Genomic DNA, 25,475 nt, shown 5'->3' with positions numbered 1-25,475 from the left:
ATCCCTGCCACAACCCTTCCAACACATCTGCATTCTTCAAATGGCCAATGTTCCCATCGAAGCTCCTTTGTAGAAATACAATCATTTCACAACTCCTTACAGAGAGCTACCACCTATAGAACCACAGGAGGCCATTTGCCCACCGTGCCTGTGCCAGCTCTTTGCTCCACAACTAACCCCACTGCCCTGTTCTCTCCCCGCAGCCTTGTATCTTCCTCCGATTCAAATATTTATCCACTTTTCCCTCAAAAGATGCAGTAGTCACTGCGTCAAGCAGTCCTTGTGGCAAAACATTTTATTCTTCAGCAACTCGCTGTGTATAGAAATTTCTCCTACCCTCTCTCCTCACTCTAGAAACGAATGTGGACGTTTTGATTTGTGAATACACTAAAAAATGTACATCACAAAAGGTCATCAGCGATATGATTAATCTCACCATTGATAACTGGCACGATGATTACAGCTTAATGGTTCCATTTCTACAAAATATCTGATTCAGTACAGAAAAAAATTTAAATTGTACAAGCAAGCCAAAATTATTGCTGTATTGAACGATTCGTCCAATAAGTTTGTAGCAGTGATTCTGTAAGGTATGTATGCCTGGGTTTACCTGCCACCAGGGGGAGCGACCGCCGGAGGTCATTGGGCCACAGACACACACGTACAGCCCTTGTGTATAAAAGAAAGCCTCCATGTTTAATCCTCACAGAGCTAATAAAGTAGAGTCAGGTCGCACCTGATTGAGTTCACGGTACTAAGCCTATTGAGTTATTGCATACGCAACAGATTCCATCCTGCATTTCTAAGGCACCTACTCTACACTCCAGTGCAGACGATATAACTGATGTATATGCATCTCTTGTAACTGCAGCAATTACAGGAGATGCATAAACCGCACACCAGTTCCACAGGCAGATGTCTCCACTCGAGTGCAGAACACGGTCTTCAGAAGACAGACTAGGGAATTCAAATTGTTAAATTCTTGGATGATTCCTGGTGCAATAAAAGTGGAAACAGGGAAGCTGCAGAACATTCAGTGCTGGGGCCAGGAAGACACAACAGCTGGCGAGGACAGCAGTTGTCAGGGCTTGGGTCTGTCCGCTGATACTGTTCCAGCACGTTCTACACCAACTTTCAGTAATGCCAGGGATCGGAGTTGTGCTCCACCACTTGTGGAGGTCCACCTGTTCTTCACAAAATGCAGCAGTCATTCTAATGCTCTTGGAAGGATGAAGTTGGCAATAGCACAGCAGTAACAGCTGGTGCAACACGGTGCCAAAGGCCAACAAATAACAACCCCTGTAATCCTGCTCTGCAGTCTGCTTGATCAGCAGCCCATCCACCGCCTTAAACATTCACTCCCTCCACCACCGGCACACCGTGGCTGTAGTGTGCACCATCTACAAGATGCAGTGCAGCAACTCGCCCTTCCTTCAGCATCGCTGGGTCAAAATCCTGAAACTCCCTCCCTAACAGCACTGTGGGAGTACCTTCACCACACGGACTGCAGCGGTTCAAGATGGCGGCTCACCATCACCTCAATGGTGACAAATGCTGGCCTTGTCAATGACTCCCACATCCCGTGAATGAATCAATTTTAAAAATCCGTTTCATCCCCTATAATGGATTGGGAATAAACCCCCCTGCATCATTAAAACATACACATACACATTTGACTGGGAACTGGAACTTGGGTCTGTGGTTTTCAAAATTTGTTCTTTGCAAATGTTGACCCACCTTGTCCCAGTGCTGACAAAACAACCCTCAGGACATGAGAACAAATGAGCAAATTGATGATTGCTCAGTAACCAGTCCTGAGCAAATGGACACCATGGCAAAAATGCCAATCAGAGGGCAAGCTACCTGTACTTCAACATGCGTTAACTTCAAGCTGCTGCCTTGCTGCCATCAAATGTTTAATGTTCGGACTGCCAGACCAAAGTCAGCAAGCAGATTAAGGGATTTAACTCACATGAAGTCAAAATAGAATCTGTCCAAATTTTGAATTCATATGTAAAACATTGGTCGGTGCCAACACAGAACCTAAAGGGATGCCAGTCTGTCCTTAAAAACACCCGCTTGGATGGTGCCAAACATTTCTAAACTTCAGCACAACTTCCTGCTTGCTCAGCATCTTTTATGTAAAATGTACGGCTGTTTTTTTAAACTGTTGTGTTGGAGCGTTTCCAAGTTCATTAGCTGTTTAATTACACTGCTGACAGTTACAGCCATGCTGATTGATGTCATCAGAAGGGCATAATCAAAGCTTGGCTGATGCAAAATATGCAGACCTGGTGATCAGGAATAGATACGATCTTGTGTTTTAAACTGCATCACCAGGTAATTCAGCATGCAATCATGTATACATGCCTCAAATGTTATTTTGGAACTAAATAAATAGACTCACATTAGAAGCTTCATCCCTTCTGATTTCCTCCCATCTCCTGGGTTGCCTCAACCCAGCAGCTGGCCACGTGGCCATTCTTTGTTCACAAGCTTAGACGGAGAGACATTTGACCATGAGGTGCACTGCACGACGAGCCTAATCCTGTTGATACCCAGCGCCCACATATGTGCATTGTCAGCAGCGGTCGACAGTGATCAGCTTCTGAGCTAGAGTCTGGACAATTGTTTCCCCTTCTTAACCTGTCGCACCCTCCTTAGAAACATAGAAAATAGGTGCAGGAGTGGGCCATTCGGCCCTTCGAGCCTGCACCACCATTCAATAAGATCATGGCTGATCATTCACCTCAGTACCCCTTTCCTGCTTTTTCTCCATACCCCTTCATCCATTTAGCCGTAAGGGCTGTATCTAACTCCCTCTTGAATATATCCAACGAACTGGCATCAACAACTCTCTGCGGTAGGGAATTCTGAGTAAGAAGTTTCTCCTCATCTCAGTCCTAAATGGCTTACCCCTTATCCTTAGACTGTGTCCCCTGGTTCTGGACTCCCCCAATATTGGGAATGTTCTTCCTGCATCTAACCTGTCCAGTCCCGTCAGAATTTTATATGTTTCTATAAGATTCCCTCTCATCCTTCTAAACTCCAGTGAATACAGGCCGAGTTGATCCAGTCTGTCCTCATATGTCAATCCTGCCATCCCGGGAATCAGACTGGTGAACCTTCGCTGCACTCACTCAATAGCAAGAACGTCCTTCCTCAGATTAGGAGACCAAAATTGCACACAATATTCCAGATGTGGCCTCACCAAGGCCCTGTACAACTGCAGTAAGACCTCCCTGCTCCTATACTCAAATCCCCTAGCCATGAAGGTCAACGTACCATTAGCCTTCTTCACTGCCTTGCTGCCGTGGGCTGACTGTGCTGAGCACAGAGTGGTATCAAACTCAGGGCCTTTCCTTCTCCATGTACCTCAGCCTCATACTACACGATGCAAGCGCCCCAGAGCTGCTAGGGAGCATCAAACCCAGAATATCAAAAACAACTCTGTGGATTGCCTGCATCCACTGGCTACGCATCACACACTAACTGATATTTCACAACACTGAATAAAACAGGCACCATTAATGGGCCCCAAGGTAATAACCAAAACCATGACCATGACAACAGCCACATTTTCTCCATTACTACAAGGTGACTGGAGGTTGGGGCTCTGCCAATCGCTCAATGAGTAAAGAACGAATAAACTTGCATTTATAAAGCGCCTTGCACGACCTCAGGATGTCCCAAAGCGCCTTACAGACAAGAAAGTACTTTCGAAGTGTAGTCACGGTTATAATATAGGAAACGCTGAGCCTTACAGACTCAGTGGGTCTGTGCGGAGTTGTGTGATTTCAGCCAGTGCAGCGTTAGAGCCTCAGTGGGTCGGGAATATTGGCGAGCGTTGCCGTGCCCGGCTGCTGTGCAGCGATCCCGCTCGAAGTGCATGTGTGGACCTCAGACCTGGCTGTGAGAGGATGGGCTGTGGCAGCATACCCCAGACAGCAAGCTCCTGATTTCAATAATATCGCTTTGGACAGTTTTCAGGCACTTGCCTTCAAGAGAAGGGAAAAAATGATGAGGCCAATAGCTCAATTAAGTAGTTCCCCATGACTTGTTGTGTGGAAGCTGAGAGTCCTGAGCAATCCTTTGTGTCCTTGCACTGGCAGGCTCGATAAGGAAAGGGAAGAGCACTCAATCGCAGCTCAGTCGATATCCTGTGGCTGGGCAAACCATGAATGCAGGCGGATCGTGAGTGACTCCTGGGCCAAATTTGAACCAGCAACTGCTCCAGAATGGCTTTATACTCCACCCAAAGCAAGCCTCATCACACACAGCACATTATTAGTAAGAAAACAACACACTTCTAGTGCGACAAGGGGCTTTAGAAAGTGTACTTACATAGCCTGGTCTCCCAATCACATCCAGCACTTGAGTAGCAGTTCCCAAATTTAGAAAGACAATGAAGCTAAATATTTCACCACCCAGCCTGATCCTGCCAGCATTTCCCGTGCCAGACTGAATGGGAGAGCTTCCAGTCACGGAATTGCTTTTTGAAATATATGATGCAGCTTTAAAAAGAAAAACTTCCATTGTGTACTTTTTAGGGACTTCCCGAAATAGACATTCCCTCTAGAATGATTCATTTTAAACTGGCACCTTCCACAAGGTGACCACTAGATATGGCTCAGTGGGTAGCACTCTCACCTCTGAATCAGAAGGTTGTGGGTTCAAGTACCACTCCGGAGACTTGATCACCAAAATCCAGGCTGACACTCCAGTGCTGAGGGAGTGCTGCACCGTCAGAGGTGCCACCTTTCGGAGGAGACGTTAAACCAAGGCCTCATCTGCTCTCTCAGGGGGACATAAAATCCCATGGCATCACCTGCGAAGAGGAGCTGGGGAGTTATCCCCGGTACCTTGGCCAATATTTGCCTCTCAATCAACAACAGATTATCTGATCATTATCACAGTGCTATTTGTGGGAGCTCAAAGCAAGCGCTCTACTCGGAACTCCTTCACGGCAAACGAGCCAAAGGTGGGCAGAGGAAACATTACAGGGACACCCTCAAAGCCTCCCTGATAAAGTGCAACAATCCGACTGACATCTGGGAGTCCCTGGCCAAAGACCGTCCTAAGTGGGGGAAGTGCATCTGGGAGGGCGCTGAGCTCCTCGAGTCTCATCACTGGGAGCATGGAGAAATCAAGCGCAGGCAGCAGAAAGAGCATGCGGCAAACCAGTCCCACCCACCCCTTCCCTCAACGACTATCTGTCCCACCTGTGACAGGGACTGTGGTTCTCATATTGGACTGTTCAGTCACCTAAGAGTGGAAGCAAGTCTTTCTCGATTCCGAGGGACGGCCTATGATGATGATTGTGGGAGCTTACTGTGTGCAAATTGGCTGCCACGTTTCGTGCATTACATTAAAAGTACTTCATTGGCTGTAAAGTGCTTTGGGATGTCCTGAGGTCATAAAGGCACTTTACATATGCAAGTCTTTCAGGCTTCCTATTCCGTCTCTAGCTTTGGCCATTGCTGAGCAGGGCCCTATAGCCTGGTGCAGGAGCAGGAACGCTGCTTGCTGCTGACAGGTGCAGTCACTCCCCCCACTCCAGCACTGGTTATTACACTTCCATCAACACTCCCTTCTTTGGGTGAAAGGCAGCAGAAGCGACGTGGAACCATGTGCTGTCTTTTCAGTCACTGGCTGTGGCAGTGACCACTGGAAGGCAGGCTTCTCTCCAACATGCATGGATCCAAAATTAAACAATTCCCAGTAAAATTCGCTGCTTCCACACTGGTCAGAGGGTCAGCAAGGCTGCTCAGTAAATAGGATCAGCTGTCATGTTTGACAAATTTGCTGGAGTTCTTTGAGGATGTAGCGAACGGGGTGGATAATGGGGAACCAGTGGATGTGGTGTATTTGGACTTCCAGAAGGCATTTGGACAAGGTGCCACATAAAAGGTTATTGCACAAGATAAAATTTCATGGGGTTGAGGGTAATATATTAGATAGAGGATTGGCTAACTAACAGAGAACATAGAGTCGGGATAAATGGTTCATTCTCTGGTTGGCAACCAGTAACTAATGGGGTGCCGCAGGGATCAGTGCTGGGACCCCAACTATTTACAATCTATATTAACGACTTGGAAGAAGGGACCGAGTGTAACGTAGCCAAGTTTGCTGACGATACAAAGATGGGAGGAAAAGCAATGTGTGAGGAGGACACAAAAAATCTGCAAAAGGACATAGACAGGCGAAGTGAGTGGGCAAAAATTTGGCAGATGGAGTATAATGTTGGAAAATGTGAGGTCATGCACTTTGGCAGAAAAAATTAAAGCGCAAGTTATTATTTAAATGGAGAAAGATTGCAAAGTGCCACAGTACAGCGGGACCTGGGGGTACTTGTGCATGAAACACAAAAGGATAGTATGCAGGTACAGCAAGTGATCAGGAAGGCCAATGGAATCTTGGCCTTTATTGCATGGGGGATGGAGTACAAAAGCAGGGAAGTCTTGCTACAGCTATATAAGGATATAAGCTATTGGTGAGGCCACACCTAGAATACTGTGTGGAGTTTTGGTTTCCATATTTACGAAAGGATATACTTGCTTTGGAGGCAGTTCAGAGAAGGTTCACTAGGCTGATTCCAGAGATGAGGGGGTTGACTTATGAGGAAAGGTTGAGTAGGTTGGGCCTCTACTCATTGGAATTCAAAAGAATAAGAAGTGATCTTATCGAAACATATAAGATTATGAGGGGGCTTGACAAGGTGGATGCAGAGAGGATGTTTCCACTGATAGGGGAGACTAGAACTAGGGGGCATAATCGTAGAATAAGGGGCTGCCCATTTAAAATGGAGATGAGGAGGAATTTTTTCTCTCAGAGGGTTGTAAATCTGTGGAATTCGCTGCCTCAGAGAGCTGTGGAAGTTGGACATTGAATAAACTTAAGACGGAAATAGACGGTTTCTTGAACGATAAAGGAATAAGGGGTTATGGGGAGCGGGCGGGGAAGTGGAGCTGAGCCCAAGACCAGATCAGCCATGATCTTATTGAATGGTCGAGCAGGCTCGAGGGGTCGTATGGCCTACTCCTGCTCCTATCTCTTATGCTCTTATGTTCTTATATACCTGCTTATGCCATCATAGCTTTGCAACAATTCTCTGAATTTGTTTTGCCATGGCTCAGTGAGTAGCGCCTTAGTCACAAGGTCGTTGGTTCAAGTTCCACTCTAGAGGCTTCAGCACAAAATCTAGACTAACATTCGCAGTGGAGTACTGACTGAGTGCTGCACTGACAGAGGTGCCATCTTTCAGATGAGACATTAAACCGAGGATGCAACTATTTGTACTATTTGCCAGCCGTTTCTCTAATTGGCTCTCCATTATCACATGACCTATTGCTGATTCGTCCCCTTGGAGGATAAGCCACACCCTGATGTTTCTCTGGAATGTGTAAAAGGAACCACCCAGCCTAACTTTGCACCTTGTAACATGATCCATTTGGACATCAGAAGTCAGAGAGGACACATCCCTCCCGCAGCCGAAGTCCCTTACCCCAGCGCAACTGCATGACCTTACCCACCCCCAGCCATTGCCATAGATGGGGCATTGTGTACGGATTGGCAACAGGTTTATTGGGTATGAAGTGAATAATGACAGTGTCGTGACTTCTGGATTTCATGTCCATGACGCACCGAGCTTTCTGAAAAATCAGGTGTGGGTGTAAATGAGGTTGGAAGATTGTGATGTGTCCCTGAGTTTCCTCTTTGCTCCTCCCCCCTACCCTCCCCCCACAGCCAGGTTCTCTTCCCCCCCCCCCACTCTGTGTCTCTCTCCCGCCCCGCCCCCCCCACACACAATGAGGCTCTCGCTCTCCCCCCCCCCACACCCTGTGTCTCTCTACCGCCCGCCCCACACACAACAAGGCTCTCGCTCTCCCCCTCCCCCACGACATGGTGTCTCTCTCCCCCACCCCCCACAAACAACCAGGCCCCCCCCACCCCCGCCTCACCCAAACCAGTCTCTTTCTCTCTAACCCGGTCGCCCGCCGGCTCCCCCCCACCCCCCACCCCGCCCCCAGCTCAGGGCTCGGTGGCTTATGGCTCGGCGGAAGGCTGAGCGACTTGTCGCTCAGTCGGGCAACAGCATGGCCGAAAACAGCGTGGCCAATTGCAGGGCAACACATCCGGTTCAGGGCCCCACTTCCAGGGGACACAGGCGCAGAAGGATGAGAAAATCGTTAGTACAAATAGTGACATCGTTAAACCGAGGCCTCGCCTCAACATAAGAAATAGGAACAGGAGTCGGCCATTTGGCCCCTCGAGCCTTCTCCACTATTTAATGAGATCATGGCTGATCTGATCATGGACTCAGTTCCACTTCCCTGTAACCCTTTACTCCCTTATCGTTCAAAAATCTGTCTAACTCTGCCTCAAATATATTCAATGACCCAGCCCCATAGCTCTCTGGGGCAGATAATTCCATAGATTTACGACCCTCAGAGAAGAAATTCCTCCTCATCTCAGTTTTAAATGGGCAGCCCCTGATTCTAAGACTATGTCCCCTAGTTTTAGTTTCCCCTATCAGTGGAAATATCCTCTCTGCATCCACCTTGTCGAGCCCCCTCATTATCTTGTATGTTTCTATAAGATCACCTCTCATTCTTCTGAACTCCAATGACTATAGACCCAACCAACTCAACCTCTCTTCATAAGTCAACCCCCTCATCTCCAGAATCAACCTAATGAACCTTCTCTGAACAGTCTCCAATGCAAGTATATGCTTCCTTAAATACGGAGACCAAAACTGTACGCAGTACTCCAGGTGTGGCCTCACCAATTCCCTGTATAGTTGTAGCAGGACTTCTCTGCTTTTGTACTCCAGCCCCCTTGCAATAAAGGCCAACATTCCATTTGCCTTCCTGATTACTTGCTGTACCTGCATACTAACTTTTTGTGTTTCATGCACAAGGATCCCCAGGTCCCTCTGTACTGCAGCACTTTGCAATTTTTCTCCATTCAAATTATAATTTGCTTTTCTATTTTTTCTGCCAAAATGGATAACCTCACATTTTCCCACATTATACTCCATCTGCCAAATTTTTGCCCACTCACTTCGCCTATAATCCCTTTGCAAATGTTTTGTGTCCTCCTCAATTTGTTTTCCCACCCATCTTTGTATCATCAGCAAACTTGGCTACATTACACTTAGTCCCTTCATCTAAGTCATTAATATAGATTTTAAATAGTTGAGGACCCAGCACCGATCCCTGTGGCACTCCACTAGTTACTGTTTGCCAACCGGAGAATTACCCATTTATTCCGACTCTCTGTTTTCTGTTAGTTAGCCAATTCTCTATCCATGCTAATATATTACCCCCAACCCCGTGAGCTCTTATCATGTGCAGTAACCTTTTATGTGGCACCTTATCGAATGCCTTCTGGAAATCCAAATGCACCACATCCACTGGTTCCCCCTTATCCACCCTGCTCGTTACATCCTCAAAGAACTCCAGCAAATTTGTCAAACGTGATTTCCCTTTCACAAAACCATGCTGACTGCTTTTCACAATGACAGATGATCGGCTAACTGGTCTTTGGTTTCTGCTTTCTGTCTGACTCCTTTTTAAATAGGGGCGTTACATTTGCGGTTTTCCAATCCGTTGGGAACTCCCCAGAATCCAGGGAATTTTGGTAGATTACAACCAATGCATCTATTATCTCTGCAGCCACTTCTTTAAGACCCTAGGATGTAAGCCATCAGATCCAGAGGACTTGTCTGCCTTTAATCCTATTACTTTCTCGAGTACTGCTTCTTTAGTGATAGTGATTGTATCAGTTCTTCCCTCCCTATCGTCCCTTGATTATCCACTATTGGGATGTTTTAAGTGTCTTCTACCATGAAGACCGATACTAAATATTTGTTCAACGTCTCTGCCATTTCCCTGTTCTCCATTATTAATTCCCCAGTCTCATCCTCTAGGGAGCCAACATTTACTTTAGCCACTCTTTTCCTTTTTATGTAGAAACTCTTGCTATCTGTTTTTATATTTCGGCTGCCCTCTCAGGTGGATGTAAAAGATCCCGTGGCACTATTTCGCAGAAAAGCAAGGGTTACCCCCGGTGTCCTGGCCAGTATTTATCCCTCAACTAACATCACTAAAACAGATTATCTGGTCATAAGCACATTTCTCATTGTGGGAGCTTGCTGTGTGTAAATTGCCTGCTCTGTTTCCTACGGAAAAGAGTGACTAAAGTAAATGTTGGTCCTTTAGAAGATGAGAAGGGGGATTTAATAATGGGATTTAATAATGGGAAATGTGGAAATGGCTGAGACCTTAAACAATTATTTTGCTTCGGTCTTCACAGTGGAAGACACAGAAACTATGCCAGAAATTGCTGGTCACAGGAATGTGGGAAGGGAGGACCTGGAAACAATCACTATCACTAGGGGGGTAGTGCTGGACAGGCTAATGGGACTCAAGGTAGACAAGTCCCCTGGTCCTGATGAAATGCATCCCAGGGTATTAAAAGAGATGGCGGAAGTTATAGCAGATGCATTCGTTATAATCTACCTAAATTCTCTGGACTCTGGGGAGGTACCAGCGAATTGGAAAGCAGCTAATGTAACGCCTCTGTTTAAAAAAGGGGGCAGACAAAAGGCAGGTAACTATAGGCCAGTTAGTTTAACATCTGCAGTGGGGAAAATGCTTGAAACTATCATTAAGGAAGAAATAGCGGGATATCTCGATAGGAATAGTGCAATCAAGCAGACGCAGCATGGATTCATGAAGGGGAAATCATGTTTAACTAATTTACTGGAATTCTTTGAGGATATAACGAGCTTGGTGGATAGAGGTGTACCGATGGATGTGGTGTATTTAGATTTTCAAAAGGCATTCGATAAGGTGCCACACAAAAGGTTACTGCAGAAGATAAAGGTACGCGGAGTCAGTGGAAATGTATTAGCATGGATAGAGAATTGGCTGGCTAACAGAAAGCAGAGAGTCGGGATAAATGGGTCCTTTTCGGGTTGGAAATCGGTGGTTAGTGGTGTGCCACAGGGACCACAACTGTTTACAATATACATAGATGACCTGGAAGAGGGGACAGAGTGTAGTGTAGCAACATTTGCAGATGACACAAAGATTAGTGGGAAAACGGGTTATGTAGAGGATACAGAGAGGCTGCAAAGAGATTTAGATAGGTTAAGCGAATGGGCTAAGGTTTGGCAAATGGAATACAATGTCGGAAAGTGTGAGGTCATCCACCTTGGGAATAAAAACAGTAAAAGGGAATATTATTCGAATGGGGAGGAATTACAACATGCTGCGGTGCAGAGGGACCTGGGGGTCCTTGTGCATGAATCCCTTGTGCAGGTGCAGCAGGTAATCAGGAAGGCGAATGGAATGTTGGCCTTCATTGCGAGAGGGATGGAGTACAAAAGCAGGGAGGTCCTTCTGCAACTGTACAGGGTATTGGTGAGGCCGCACCTGGAGTACTGCGTGCAGTTTTGGTCACCTTACTTAAGGAAGGATATACTAGCTTTGGAGGTGGTACAGAGACGATTCACTAGGCTGATTCCGGAGATGAGGGGATTACCTTATGGTGATAATTGAGTAGACTGGTCTTTACTCGTTGGAGTTCTGAAGGATGAGGGGTGATCTTATAGAAACATTTAAAATAATGAAAGGGTTAGACAAGATAGAGGGAGAGAGGTTGTTTCCACTGGTCGGGGAGATTAGAACTAGGGGGCACAGCCTCAAAATACGGGGGAGCCAATTTAAAACCGAGTTGAGAAGGAATTTCTTCTTCCAGAGGGTTGTGAATCTGTGGAATTCTCTGCCCAAGGAAGCAGTTGAGGCTAGCTCTTTGAATGTATTCAAGTCACAGATAGATAGATTTTTAACCAATAAGGGAATTAAGGGTTATGGGGAGCGGGCGGGTAAGTGGAGCTGAGTCCACGGCCAGATCAGCCATGATCTTATTGAATGGCGGAGCAGGCTCGAGGGGCTAGATGGCCTACTCCTGTTCCTAATTCTTATGTTCTTATGTACATTACAACAGTGACTACACTTCATTGCTGTAAAGTGCTGTGGGATGTCCCGAGGTTGTGAAAGGTGCCATGTAAATGCAAGTGCTTCTTTCTTTAACTACTCAGCTGTTTAAACACCTTGCAGAGAGTGGTCAAGTAAGGAGTGTAGGGCGGGTGCCGGAGTTGGAATAATTGGACATCAATTTGTAGATTTTAGGCATACGATAAATCGACAGTGTAGGTAAACAGACCCTTACCTGTAGCACAGTTGCTCAGTACATAACGCTGCTGTTGGAAGGAAAGAATTGAAGAACTTGCATTTGCATAGCACCCCATCACGTCCTCAGAATACCCCAAAGCACTATACAACCAATGGATTACTCTGTGAAGGGAACTCTATCTTTTCTTTCGGAAAATTAATCTTAAATTAATGAATTGCACTTTGCAAACAACCCAGAAGGATCTTTCTCATTCTTCAAATAATGGCATCCAGCCCACTCTGCAATACTACTGGACTGTGTGAGGAGGACCATGTGCCAAAACCCCTGCATGGAATGGCACTGGTCCAACAATGATCTAAAGAGGTTGTCAGAAAGAAAGAACATCTGGCCTCAATCTAATAACCAGCTTCATTCGAACATAAGAAATAGGAGCAGGATTCGGCCATATGGCCCCTCGAGCCTGCTCCACCATTCAATAAGATCATGGTTGATCATCGACCTCAACTCCACTTTCCCACCCGATCTCCATATCCTTTGATTCCCCTAGACTCCAAAACTCCATCTGTCTCAGCATTGAATATACAGGTTGTACCTCTCCAGTCCGGCACACTTGGGACCTGACTGGTGCCAGACCAGAGAATTTCCCGGACCACGGGATGTCACGCCGACCCGAGGCTTACCGGGTCCTGATGACAGCGCTCGGGCTCCTGAACGCCTCCGCCACGCTCTGGCTGCAAAACTCGGGTCTCACTCCCTCTCCGCGCCAACCCAACCGAGGAGGGAACACCGGAGGGGCAGCGGGGATAAGAGAAGCAGCCTTACCTCCATGAAAAGCGCGGGATGCCACCCACGCCAGGAATGATGCCGGACCAGGGGTGTTTCCGGACTAAAGAGTCCTGGACTGGAAAGATACAACCTGTTTCCATATTTACGAAAGGATATACTTGCTTTGGAGGCAGTTCAGAGAAGGTTCATTAGGTTGATTCCGGAGATGAGGGTGTTGACTTATGAGGAAAGGTTGAGTGGGTTAGGCCTCTACTCATTGGAATGCAGAAGAATGAGAGGTGATCTTATCAAAACGTATAAGATTATGAGGGGGCTTGACAAGGTGGATGCATAGAGGATGTTCCCATTGATGGGGGAGACTAGAACTAGAGAGCATGATCTTAGAATAAGGGGCCGACCATTTAAAACTGAGATGAGGAGGAATTTCTTCTCTCAGAGGGTGGAATTCGCTGCCTCAGAGAGCTGTGGAAGCTGGAACATTGAATAAATTTAAGACAGAAATAGACAGTTTCTTAACCGATAAGGGATGAAGGGGTTATGGGGAGTGGGCAGGGAAGTGGAGCTGAGTCCATGATCAGATCAGCCGTGATCGTATTAAATGGCGGAGCAGGCTCGAGGGGCAGTATGGCCTGCTCCTGCTCCTATGTTCTTATGTAACCCGTATTCAAAGACTCAGCCTCCACAGCTCTCTAGGGCAGAAAATTCCACAGATTCACAACCCTCTGAGTGAAGAAATTCCTCCTCACTAAATGGCCTACCCTCTATCCCGAGCCTGTACCCCCTAGTTCTCAACACTCCAGCCAGGGGAAACAATCTCTCAGCATCCTGTTCAGAATCTTGTATGTTCACCTCCCAATCTACCTTTCCATAAAATGCGGTCACAAAGTGACTCATTTAATATTGGCTCCTAGGGATCATCAGATGAAGAGAATCAAACTGCTCAATTAATCCCAACAAATTTAAGAGACATCTAAACAGAAAATGCTGGAAATACTCGGCAGGTTAGGCAGCATTCTGTGGAGAGAGAAATAGAGTTAATGTTTTAGCTCGATGACAAACATTAACTCGGTTTCTCTCTCCACAGATACTGCCAGACCTGCTGAGTATTTCCACCATTTTCTGTTTTTATTTCAGATTTCCAGCATCGGCAGAATTTTGCTTTTGTATTAAATTTAAGAGACAAATGCTCTCTAACAAAATTACAGCATGAACTTTGAAGAATGTACACTCTGTGTACAGAAGAACACAATGACTCATTCACAGGTCAGCACTCAATCGCTTGAGGCTATTCAAGGTCGCACACACGCACAATACGAGGCAGCAAGAAAGCATAAGGTTTGCAGCAGGCCAACAGTAGCTGTGCCAGCCCTTGGCTCGGACAATATAAAACCAATCCCACTAGCCTGCTCGCTACACATAACCTGCATTTTCATCTACCTCCAATATATTTCCACTCTTCCCCAAGGACAGCAGGAACATTATATACACAATGGTTCCAACTCGCACACTTTCTTGCTAATCTGAAAATGTGCTTCATTTCGCAAACATGACGCCATCTGAAGGAAAATATTTTCTTTGCAGATCCACAAACCCCGCTGAACAGGGGTGTGCGGAAGCTTGGAACAATGGAGGATTCTGCCACGTGATCAATCCCGTTCACAGGGTCACAGAAGTGTAATGTATTTGCTTCAAGGGTTCTTTGCTTAAGAATTCATAGCAACACATTGCTATTAAGAACTAGTTGGTTTATTAGCAAAGGTTTAACAATCACACAACACATTAGAGTTCATCCACCAGGCTCACAACCACCTGCCCCATCGTGGATCCCCCGAACCCAACTGGCTGGGGTTTTATTGAGTCTTGTGAACATCACATGACTGGCTAAGCCACACTCAATGCAACAGCTCTACAACTACTTTAAAATAAACAGATAAAGCAGAGTGCCCACTAGAACCTTCAAATCACCAACTAAATGTTAAAGCAAACTTTAACAGACCAAATTAAAATTCTGTTCCTTATTGTAATGATACACTCCAGTCCCTCCGGTGCCCACCTGTCGCGGAAGGCCGCGAGCGTACCAATGGACACCGCATGCCCCACCTTCAGGGACAGCCTGGCACAAACGTAACCGTGGAAGAGAGGCAGGCGGTCGGGCCGAACGACCCCCTTAACCGCCCGCTGCCTGGACCGGTTAATGACCACCCTGGCCAGGCCCAGGAGCAGTCCTACGAGGAGGCCCTCTGACCTGCCCACTCCTCTCCGCACAGGGTGCCCAAAGATCAGGAGCGTGGGACTGAAGTGCAACCAGAAATCGAGGAGTAGCCCCTTTAAATAATGGAAGAGGGACTGCAATCTCACTCACTGGACAGACACATGGAACACGGACTCCTCCAGACCACAGAAATTGCAGGTGGCCTAGGAGTCCATGAACCGACTTAAAAACTTATTGCACGGGACTGCTCTGTGCAACACCCTCCAGGCCAAGTCTCCAATAAATAGTGGGAGGACTCCCGCGTAGAGTGCACTCCATCGGGAACCCCCGCCTTCTCCGGACGGCAAGATGGTGTGCCATTCAACAGCTCTACAACTATTTTAAAGTAAACTTTAATTCACTGCCCCCTTGTTAAAGAGGCACTAAAACCGTCAAATAATCATATTATACTTTTAAGAAAACTATGGTCAATTTAAAATTTGGTTGCCGGGGGTGATGATGCATTCCAGTCCCTCTAGTGCCCACCTCTCGCGGAAGGCCGCGAGCGTACCGGTGGACACTGCGTGTTCCATCTCTAGTAACACCCTGGCTCGGATGTAACCGCGGAAGAGAAGCAGGCAGTCGGGCTGAATGACCCCCTCGACCGCCCGCTGCCTGGACCGGTTGATGGACACCTTGGCCGTGCCCAGGAGCAGTCTTACGAGGAGGCCTTCCGACCTGCCTGCTCCTCTCCGCACAGGATGCCCAAAGATCAGGAGCGTGGGACTGAAGTGCAACCAGAATTTGAGGAGCAGCCCCTTCAAATAATGGAATAAGGGCTGCAACCTCGCACATTCCACATATACATGGAACACGGACTCCTCCAGACCGCAGAAATTGCAGGCAGCCTGGGAGTCCGTGAACCGACTTAAAAACTTATTGCACGGGACTGCTCCGTGCAACACCCTCCAGGTCAAGTTCAACAGCTGGGAGCATACTCACAGGCACATACATTACTAAGGGAAAGGAAAACGGAGAGGACAATAGAAGCCAGAGCAATGAAAGACACTCCAGCAGACAAAAGGAACTGTTCAGAGTTCCATTTGGAATCTGTTCGGGGTGAAAGTCCATATGGGAAACAACAGAGAGCTCGAGATGTGTGTGAGTGACTCAACACTTGGCTTTCCGCGCCTCCTGCCAGCCTTTGTCCATAGCCGACTGGCTGGTAGTGCATGGCAGGGACAGGGATTGAGTGTGTTATAGACAGGCTGTAAGGATAAGGGGAAGAACAGAGAAACTGCAAGACTTCCCTCAAAACCAATTATTTTGCAAGGCAGCACTCAACTTTGGGGAAAAGAAATGGATAAGCAGTGAGTGGATGAAAGAGGCAGATCTCAGAAATGAAATGGAAGGGGAGGGATAATATCTACAGTTCTACTTCACTTCCTAAAAATCAATAAATCATTGATCTCCACAAACGTTGCTGGAATGGATTGTGTGACAAGTTAAAAGAAGTTCAAGCAGTAATGAACTCTAACCATAAACCAGAAGTAAATCGCTGTGAAAATCCTTACCTGCAGTGTAAAGTAATTTTGATCACAAACTCAAGGGCCCTAGCAATTGACTTTCACTACTTGAGCTGGACTTCATACCCGGACATTGTCCAGTGATCGCTTGTATAACTCACTGAGGCTGGTATCTGGCCAACACTGCTTGTAGCCCCACATGCTGCACACTACTTAACACAGCTCTCACAAACTCAATCCTGGCACAGGCTCACAGCTAATCATGCTGTCAACATTTTTCACATTTCAATCCCAATAGTGGGCGGGGCAAAGCAAAACCATAATATGGCAAGGAGAATTTATAACAAGGAATTCATTTTATACTCCAGTCAACTTACTTTGTTCTGTTTCTATCTGGCCCTGTACCTGGACACGGCATCAGCCTTCCAGGAAACATAATGGGTGCGAGCCAGACTTTTCAATGGGTTCTGTCCCTCAATGTACTTGATAGCTCTCGGTAGCATAACCAAAAGTCAACCATTCACAGAGCTGGACACGAGCAAAGTTCTGCTCTCCTGCTGAGGAGCAGGACGAGGTTCAACCCATTTGCCATAGACCATTGCTTAACACAAAGATCAGTTGTGTCACAATAACTGGTCTTACACCAAGGTTTTTTTTTTTGGAAATTCGTAGCCAATCGTTCCAATTCTTTGTCAAATCACAAACGCCACAGGTCACCTTGCACACGCCAAGGATCACTCTGCGCCAATGCTCTTAGCCAAAAGGCCTAGAGCCACTGCACCGTTCCTGGAAGTACTGCAATACCAGGTTCGTGCCATGGAGGTGGATGGGTCAGGTCCCCCACACACCTCCGTGGAGGTGGATGGGTCAAGGTCTTACACCAAGGTTACATCGGGCAAAAAGCAGCTAGGGGCTGCTGCTCCTGATCTCCTATCCAATGCTCCTGTTCTAATATTGTTCAGCCATGAACTCACTGAATGGCGGTGCAGGCTCGAAGGGCCGAATGGCCTACTCCTGCACCTATTTTCTATGTTTCTATGTAAAGTGCATGAAGTGTGGAAGTCAGGATAAAACGCGGTTGAGCTCAGCTGTGACAATGTGTGAACCTCAGCACCATTTCAGACCCCAAACCATTTTGTTTTTAATATTGTTCACAAAATTAATTCATAGGACACTGACTCAAGGTCTCCTAAATTGCCCTTCTGCCTCAGTTGGCAGATGCATGGCACGGCACCAAGCCATACGGAAGATTCCTACTTCAAACCAGAGCCTGCACGGAGTTGGCCGACCACCGACACAGCAGCAGCTGGCACAATACTATTAGGCTCAGTGCCCTCGGCAGGGATGGGAAAGAGTAGCGGTGGGGGGGGTGGGGGGAAAGTAGTCAGTGTTGCAGCTGTCCATTCCCATCCAGTGGTCACCTGGTGAGTATAGGACGAGTCTCTGCTGTGATACCGCATGGTCTAGGTTCACATTAATGGCAAGTTACCAGAGTCACTGGTGCCTGCGAGCAACTCCAAAAGCTTGAAAGTTAATTAAGGACATTGCTGGTACACCCAGGGGAGTAGTTCAAGTGGTTTTAATCTATTATTTAGATTACTATATTAAACCATGAAATCAGACCCTGCTAGCCGTCATTTATATTAAGTCTCAATTTTGTGCAGGAATTCTAATTTTGCTAGGCCAGCATTTTAATTTTCACAAAAAGCTCATTGAAGAACATAAGGAATGAACATCCTTGGATACTCAGCGACATCAGGCTGGGTACACGACAGCCAGAAATAAAATACAGATCTCTCTATTCAGCACGAATAACATGCCCCCACCCTAAAGTCAAAAGGCCAGCCACCTGGGGCACTGAGTGAAATCGCCCATTAATGGGCCTCTTTGTGTTGTGGGCCTGCACCCATTACACGCTTCATTGCCCCTTCCCCAACTCAATAAACAACTCAACAAACACACTACAATACAAAATACGGGACGCCAAACTGACAGAAGGTAACATGTCACCTAAGCACCTTCAGCTAGGAATTGGTGCGTGGCTAAAGGAGACAAATAGATTCCACCAAGTGCCCCAGCAGGTTCATTGAGGTATTGGGAAGACTGAAGTCATTGTCTTTGGTTGCAGCCACAAACTCCATTCCCCAGCCACCGACTCCATTCCTCTCCCCGGCAACTGTCTGAGGCTCAGTCAGACCATTTGCAACCTTGGTGCCACCAAAGATGAGCTTCCGACCACATTTAAAAAAAAATGTATTCATGGGATGTAAACATCGTTGACAAGGCCGGCATTTATTGCCCATCCCTAATTGCCCTCGAGGAGATAGCGGTGAGCCACCTTCTTGAACCGCTGCAGTCCGTGTGGTGAAGGTGCTCCCACAGTGCTGTTAGGGAGGGAGTTCCAGGATTTTGACCCAAAGATGAAGGAATGGCAATATACTTCCAAGTCAAGATGGTGTGTGACTTGCAGGGTAACGTGGAGGTGATGGTGCTCCCATGCACCTGCTTCCCTTGTCCTTCTAGGTGGCAGAGGTCACGGGTTTGGGAGGTTTGCCGAAGAAGCCTTGGTGAGTTGCTGCAGTGCATCTTGTAGATGGTACACACTGCAGCCATGGTGCGCCGGTGGTGGAGGGAGTGAATGTTGAAGGTGGTGGATGGGGGGCCAATCAAGCGACTGCTTTGTCCTGGATGGTGTTGAGCTTCTTGAGTGTTGTTGGAGCTGCACTCATCCAGGCAAGTGGAGAGTATTCCATCACACCCCTGACTGGTGCCTTGTAGATGGTGGAAAGGCTTTGGGGAGTCAGGAGGTGAGACACTCGCCACAGAATAGCCAGCCTCTGACCTGCTCTTGTTTCCACAGTGTTTATGTGGCTGCTCCAGTTAAGTTTCTGGTCAATGGTGACCCCCCCAGGATGTTGATGGGGGATTCGATGATGGTAATGCCGCTGAATATCAAAGGGTCGGTGGTTAGACTCTCACTTGTTGGAAAGAGTCATTGCCTGGCACATGTGTGGCGCAAATGTTACTTATCAGCCCAAGCCTGAATATGTCCAGGTCTTGCTGCATGCGGGCACGGACTGCTCCATTTTCTGAGGAGTTGCGAATGGCACTGAACATCGTGCAATCATCAGCGAACATCCCCACTTCTGACCTTATGATGGAGGGAAGTTCATTGATAAACCAGCTGGAAGATGGTTGGGCCTAGGACACTGCCCTGAGGAACTCCTGCAGCGATGTCCTGGGGCTGGGATGATTGTCCTCCAACGACCACAACATATCCACTCACTCCATCACCAAGATTGCTTACTTCCATCTCCATAACATCGCCCGACTCCACCCCGGCCTCAGCTCATCTGCTGCTGAAACCCTCATGTTTGGCTTCTCTAGACTTGACTATTCCGATGCTCTCCTGGCCGGCCTCCGATTTTCAGAAACTTGAGCTCATCCAAACCCCTGCTGCCCGTACCCTAACTCGCACCAAGTCTTGTTCACCAATCAGCCCTATGCTCGCTGACCTACATTAGCTCTCAGTCTGGCAATATCTCGATTTAAAAATTCTCATCCTTGTTTTCAAGTCCCTCCATGGCCTCACCCCTCCCCATCTCTGTAATCTCCTCCAGTCCTACAACCCCATGAAAGTAAACTAGCACAAAATATAAAAACAGATAGCAAGAGTTTCGATAGGTATATGGGCCCAAGTTTCAACTGGAATTGCGCCTATTTTTTTTGGAGCATCTAATTTTCTTTTGAGTATCTGAGAAGGGCCCAAGTTTCGGGTGGAGTTGCTTCTATTTTTTTGGAGCAACCACTTTAGTTTGGAGTATGTTAGAAATTGCAATTCTCGGCACTTACTTTGCTCCAGTTCTAGTGAGTTAGTTTAGGTTGGTTTTAGTTCAGGTATTTTTTTTTCAAAAGGGGGTGTGTCCAGCCACTCATGCCTGTTTTGCAAGTTTCGGCAGTGAAAACTTACTCCAAACTAACTTTTGTAAGTTCTGAACAACCTTACCTAGAGTTAAGCTCGGTGCAAGCACACGAGGCGGGGGGGGGGGGGGGGGGGGGTGGAAATTAAACACAAAAAGGACTGAAGCATTAAACACATCACTTAAAATGGCCTAAAACCTCTTTCGATGATATTTTGCCTTATATCTGCTGAATGGGGATAGTTGGTTCTCTTTTTATAAATAAACAAGTGTAGGCTCCCGGCTGAGGCAGGCACATCAACACCTAATTATGGCTAATTTGATCCTTTGGAAATCATCATACCCCATTAGTCCAACCCATTACTTGAATGACTCACCTCATTTGTAAAACTAACTGTTTGGCATTGTGCTTCCATCACGGACTGACTGTCAGAGTAACATGTTGTAAGCCATCCTAACCAACCATCGTGTCCCACACCCCCCAGCAGCACTCTTCCCCTCCCTGCCCCTCCCACCCCCCAACCCAACCCCTTGCAGCCAGCAGCAGGACTGATCTGTGTGTCTCAGATACTGTAGGACAATTAGTCGCTGGCTTCCTCGGTCCACGGACACCCATCCCACTGCAGCAGGAGAGATCTCCGAGCCACGACACGCCACACCAGCACGCCCCTCGGTCATAGCTAGGTGAGGGAGGCAGGCATTACTGAAGGGGCGAGGGATGTTTATCTTTTGCAGGTGTTCCTAAATGTTGTGTTTGGTATGATAATGGACCATGAATCAGTTGTAATGTTAAGTAATAAACTTTATTGAAACGTTTACAATGTACTTTGCTTTAGTACAATAATAATAAAAGCATTCTTGTCATGATTCAGTTTTAATGTATAATGTATTTCATTGACATCTTTACAATGTACTTTACTGAACTGCAATAAAATCATTCTTGTATCAAATTTAATACGACTCTTTCCGATCAATTAACAACCCCAAAAACTTATATAGTTTTAAAGTTAGAAAACTTAGTAAACAATTTCAATTTGTGAACAAAATCACTGAAAAACCTTAAGATAACTTTTAACGCAATACATTTAAACTTAATAAGATCATTTAAAAACTCTAAGACCACTTATATACTTGTAAAGTTACAAAACTTAGTACACAATTTCAATTTGAAAACAGTTACAACAGTGGCATCAAATCTACAACATCAACACCAACAGCAAAGAAAGGCTGCACCCAGCTCTCATCCACATCTCGGTGCATGTGCACTGCCTCATGAGGGGGAGGGGGGGTTTAGGGGAAGAGAGAGGGTGCGGTGGGAGAGAGGGGGGGTTCCAGCTAGGATCTCTCCAGAGGTTGATACTGGGATTGCAGTAGGAGGGGCATTTGATTGGCCGGGAGGTGTGCACTTATTGCAGCAGCTAACTGCCTGATGGTCTCTGCCAGCATTTGCGCTGTCCCAGCGATTCCCGCACTCAGTTCACGTGGCATAACTGCTATTTTCCCAGACAGCGCTGTCAACTCATCACCAACCCCTCTGATGGTGCCCTCCAGTAAAGGGTAAGGTCATTGCCCTCCACACCCAATGCAATTAACGTCAAGCCCATTTGTTGAACACTGCATCTCAGGAGAGCTGAATCGGGTTCTCCTTCCTCTCCCCCCGGCTCTGCCTCGTGGCACCACTCCAGTGCGAGGTGCTCTGGGTGTTCCACACTGTATTCCATCTCCACCACCACCACCACCACCACCACCACCACCACTGGAACGCGCTGCTTCTGACAGTGGGGCCCTGGGTGTTCCACACTACATTCCATCTCTACCACCACTGGGACTGCTTCCTCTGACACTGGGGCCCTGGGTGTTCCACACTGCATTCCACCACCGCCACCACCACCACCACTGGAACCCGCTTCTTCGGACAGTGGGGCCCTGGGTGTTCCACACTACATTCCATCTCTACCACTGGGACCTGCTTCTTCTGACTGTGGGGCCCTGGGTGTTCCACACTACATTCCATCTCTACCACTGGGACCCGCTTCCTCTGACACTGGGGCCCTGGGTGTTCCACACTGCATTCCATCTCCACCACTGTGCCCCTCTACCTCTGATAATGGGGCCCTGGGTGCTACAAGCTGCATTCCTACCATCACCACTGTGCCCCTCTACCTCGGATAGTGGGGAACTGGGTGTTCCAAGCTGCATTCCACCACCACCAATGTGACCCTCAACCTCGAAGGATGCGAAACCATGGAACGTCTTACCAGAACTTAATCATTAAGCGCGGATGGATACGCGAGGAGACGATGACATGCCGCATCAGAACTTAAAGCACCACGCAAGGATGGGGGGGTGGATGAAGGAGTGGAATGTTGGAGGAGAATTCATGGTATTCTCTGGGATAGTGAGGCCCTGCACTATGGACTGATCCATATTACGATCGACATTCTTTCCTGAACACATTCCCCCCCTCCGCCTTGGTCTTGATCGCATGCATCCGACTCTTCCTCTGAATCTTCTGGATTGACATTATGTTCTGCAAAATATAACCGAACAGTCAAATGGTTAGCAGCACAGGAGTGGGCATGGATAGTCTCGCACGTAGCAGGCTAGGCAACAGGATGATTTGAAGGGTTTTCGGGACTTACCCTCTCCCAAGCGTGTGGGCCCAGCTTGTGCATCACTGATTGCCTTTCTCCAGGCACGACTCATCATGGCAACGACCCTCTGTTCCAAGGGTGTCAGTGGGTGCAGATTTGGCGGGCCTTCTCCTGTTCGTGTTCTTTCCCTTTTGTTGTGAGCCAATTTCTTCTGCAATAAAGAAAATATAACTTTTTAGAGAGGGTGCCTTTCTGCCGGGTGAGGCACATACAGCTAGTCACATTTACAATTGCAATTCCATTGAGAAAATGAAGATATTACTTACACTAACGATTTGACCAAGGTCCTGCCATTTCTTTTTACACTGGGCTCCAGATCTCCTGGTATTCACCACTGCGCAGTATTCGTCTGCAACTAGGACCCAGCGTTTCTTGATTTCTTTGGGTGCCGCCTTTGTGCGGCCTCTGTTGCTGGTGTCCAGCTCCTGTCATCTCCCCTCAACGACATTAACTAGTGTCTCAACTTCGTCATGCAAGAATTTCTTTGATCTCGCTGCACGTTCTTGCATTGCTGTACTGGATTTCCACTCAGTGATTTTTAAAAACACAGTCCTTTCCTTGCATGCACGCTTGCAGCACCCCTTTGCACTCCAAGAATCACTTAAGACTTTTCATTCCTTCCCTTCCTGCACCCAAAAATCACAGAGCTCGCTGTAACGTTTTCCCTTTAAATGTCCTTACTTGCACCTATGCAGCACTCCTTTGCACAAGAATCAATAAAATAATGTTCAATCCTTTTCCTACCTGCAACCAAACATCCCAGCTAGCTTTAAATGAGTGCCACATTCTCCCTTTAAATGGTCGATTGCCAAGGTCAAGGTCCCATTGCGCATGCGCGCACGTTACAACGCAGGAGCTTAGCCCCGCCCCCCTGCAGGCTGCGATCGGCTTGCTCCGCCCCAGGGAGACTACGCTGTGCCACGCCACGCTCCAGGAAGACCGGAGAATTGCTCGGGAAGATTTCGGCGCACCTTCGAGCCCAGGCAGGTCACGTAAGTCTCGGAGGTGCGCCATTTTCGCCAGAACCGGAAACTTGGGCCCTGAGTTTGCTCCAGTTTCAGTGATTTAGTTTAGTTTAGTTTTAGTTCCATTTTTTTTCAAAAGGGGGCGTGTCCAGCCACTTACGCCTGTTTTGCAAGTTTGAACTGCGAAAAGTTACTCCAAACTAACTTACAATGGAGTAAGTGTCCATTTTTGTACGTCAGGAAAAACCTTGTGGAGAGTTAAGAAATCAGCGCAGCTAGCCAGAGATTGGGAGGGGTTGGGGGAGAGGAAGAGAGAGCATTAAACACCTTTACTTTAAAAAAAATAAAGCATCATCAATAATAAATGATAAATTAATCAATAAATAAAAAATATAAAAAATGAAAAAAAATCAATAAATCATTAAATTAAAAATTAAACGTTCCCACCTCACCTACAGCAACACCTATCCGTTCGGGAGCATCGGGAGCACACGCACCCCTGCCTGCTTGCCTGATTAGGGGCCCCGCTGCCGGAGAGGAGTTCGGGCGGGGCCCACCGCCGGAGAGGTGGTCAGGTGAGGCCCACTGAAGAGCTGGTCAGGCGGCCCCATAGCGGAGTTGGTGTTTGGGCGGGCCAGCGAGGAGGCCTCGAGGGAAGAGCAGTGACAGCGAGGCGAGGGACGGTGAGGCAGGCAGGCCACTCGGCCCGGGCTAGGGGCGGCGAACATCACGTCGTCCCTTCAGCCAGGGATAGGGTCGCCTGGAGACAGGACGCGCCGGGAGGGCAAGGAGCTACTGCGCACGCGCGCAGCTGCCGGCAGTCTTTTCGGCGCAGGGCTGTAGCTCCGCCCTCCGCTGTTGCTGCTGCGCTGCGCCAACTGGGATAGAGGCCTGCAGAAAGTCCAGAATACCAAGGTAATTATCTGGCGCAATTTTCATTCTACAAACTCGGCACAAAGCTCAGAGGTGCGCCGTTCTAACCAACAGTTAAAACTTGGGGCCCATAAAAAGGAAAAGAGTGGCTAAAGTAAATGTTGGTCCCTTAGAGGACGAGACTGGGGAATTAATGATGGGAAACATGGAGATGGCAGAAACTCTGAACAAATATTTTGCGGTAGAGGAAACTAACAATATCCCAACAGTGGATAGTCAAGGGGCTATGGGGAGGAGAAACTTAACACAATCAGAATCACTAAGAAGGTGGTACTCAGTAAGATAATGGGGCTAAA

The 25,475-nt window shown here is 47.4% G+C and overlaps 1 protein-coding gene and 1 long non-coding RNA gene across 8 annotated transcripts in view; both read right to left on the bottom strand.

Annotated features, from left to right (window-relative positions):
• capn15 (calpain 15) overlaps nucleotides 1–25,475 on the bottom strand; it is a 350,926-nt gene that overhangs the window by 130,056 nt on the left and 195,395 nt on the right. The gene's annotated exons all lie outside the window — the stretch shown is intronic.
• LOC139280984 (uncharacterized) lies at nucleotides 22,376–23,612 on the bottom strand. The gene is made up of 3 exons (XR_011596807.1): nucleotides 23,548–23,612; nucleotides 23,270–23,432; nucleotides 22,376–23,157 (listed from the first exon to the last, which is right to left on the bottom strand). It is a non-coding gene; the product is annotated as an uncharacterized lncRNA (long non-coding RNA).

This window comes from Pristiophorus japonicus, chromosome 15, assembly GCF_044704955.1.
Source record: "Pristiophorus japonicus isolate sPriJap1 chromosome 15, sPriJap1.hap1, whole genome shotgun sequence".
Classification (NCBI taxonomy): domain Eukaryota; kingdom Metazoa; phylum Chordata; class Chondrichthyes; family Pristiophoridae; genus Pristiophorus; species Pristiophorus japonicus.
Note: the sequence above shows the minus strand (reverse complement) of the source record. Positions and strands in the feature narration are given on the sequence as shown.